We start from the raw sequence: 2,030 nt of genomic DNA on the forward strand, positions 1-2,030 counted from the left end.
TGTGTGTGTGTGTGTGTGTGTGTGTGTGTGTGTGTGTGTGTGTGTGTGTGTGTGTGTGTGTTTGTGCAGATCTTCACTGACACCTACATGAGGTCCACCAGTATCAGAGAGGTTCTGAGTGCTCACATAAAGCCCATCCATAACAGCAACAATGGTGCAGCGCAATTTATGTAGGCCTATTCTTTTCAAACACTCTGCTGATGAAAATAACTGATGCATGTAGGTGCAGCCTTTGTTTAGAGATTGTATGTTTCTTCTATAAAGGCAAAAAAGCATTAGTTGGAAGAACGGCTGTCATTCATTGGAGCAAGTCTTATTCAAAAACCTCACAATGACAAGCGCTAATACAGACACTCTTGCCTCCAGCTCCACTTTAATTCAAAGAAGACTAAAACTGAAATGATTACAAAAGCAACCGCAGAGGAGAGAAGACTGCATGGGTGAAGCATTCATGTTTATTTTTGGTATGTTCTCTGATGTTTCTTTATTGCCTTATAATGTAATAAAAACTAACATTACCTACTAATGTGGCTGTAAATCAACTTGCAATGATGTCTGTGCAGCAAGTAAGTTATGATAAGTATCTGCTTCGTGCATTATATCAATAGTATGGCTGTAGAATGGGATATTTCTAGAGGATGTGTTTAGAAGTTAGTGTTGTATGTGAGGGCGTATGGTGTGAAGTCCCTGGTGTGTCAGCAACGTCAGTTAAGAAACAGCTGAGGATGCTCCGCGGGGAAACAGTTCAGTGGCACAAATTCACTTTTCTCTGAAACCTGTTTAATCTTTCTTCTCTGAACTGTATTGATATTGTGTGGCTTTGTAATAGCCATGCAATATCATGGGTGGTGAACTTCCTGCCTGCAGTCCAGACTTTTCACCACTTGGTAACATTTGGCGTGTCATGAAGCGAAAAATGTGACAAAGAACCAGGACTACAGAGCAGCTAGAATCCTGTATCAGATAAAAATGGGAAAACATTCCTCTCCCAGAAGTCCAGAAACTGGTGTCCTCAGTTCTCAGATATTTACTGTTCTTAAAAGAAAAGGGGATGTTATATAGTGGATACACAGACCCCTTTGTCATGGTTTTTCAGACAAACAATGACAAAGTTGCTGGCCTCAAATTCAAAATAACCTATTTTTTCCCTAAAATTATTATTTTTATTTCAGTGTTCGATAGTTTTCTATGTACCATTGTTAATAAAATAAGGATTTATGGGATTTCCAAATATTACATAGTGTTTTTGTTTATGCTGTTTTGGAATTGGAGGCATATAAAAGAGTTTTCTCATCAATTTGAGGCTATATAGCCTTAATACTCGACCTAAATTCAGAGTACAACAGGGTCTGAACGCCACAACAACTGAAACTGTCAAGCATTATATTGAATAAAAACTTGCTTTAGTCAAAAAAGTTGTAGTTACTGAGAATCTTTGGTCCATTGATGCCTGCCAAGATTGCTTGCCTTTAGAAAATTATCCTCATATCATGTGTCCTTGCTTTTTTCTCTTGAAAATCACAGTATTCCTATTTATGCCAAATCTTTTGGCTGAGCGTGAATTGGTAGTGCAGGATTGTTGCATATAAATGTGGACAGGGTGGAATTAGTGAGACATCTCCAAAATGTCAAGTGAATTAGGGGAAATCTCCAATGCATATTAAGACTCATTTGTCTTGGCCGCAGTGAGAATCCCACGCAGTGACACCAGGATCCAGAGCGTCCCCGGTTGTCTCTAACATATAGCAACAAGCAGCCTCATCCATCACGACTGAATGTGACACACTGTGCCTGGATGACTGTTGGCCTCTATCTACTCCTTTCTTATGCCCCTCTGTTTCTCGGTAACACATGCATGATTTTTTTTTTTTTGCAAATGGTCACATCAATCAATGACATCAATGACATTACAAAAGAGGGAGCATTTTATGCTGGGGTGCTTATTGCACTGCCATTTGCCTTTTATGTCAAAGCACTTGAGGTCAACTTGCTGTTGTTAAATGTTCCTTATAAATAAAAGTGACTGGACC

This window comes from Pundamilia nyererei, unplaced genomic scaffold, assembly GCF_000239375.1.
Source record: "Pundamilia nyererei isolate P.nyererei 1_Seehausen unplaced genomic scaffold, PunNye1.0 scaffold00039, whole genome shotgun sequence".
NCBI lineage: Eukaryota > Metazoa > Chordata > Actinopteri > Cichliformes > Cichlidae > Pundamilia > Pundamilia nyererei.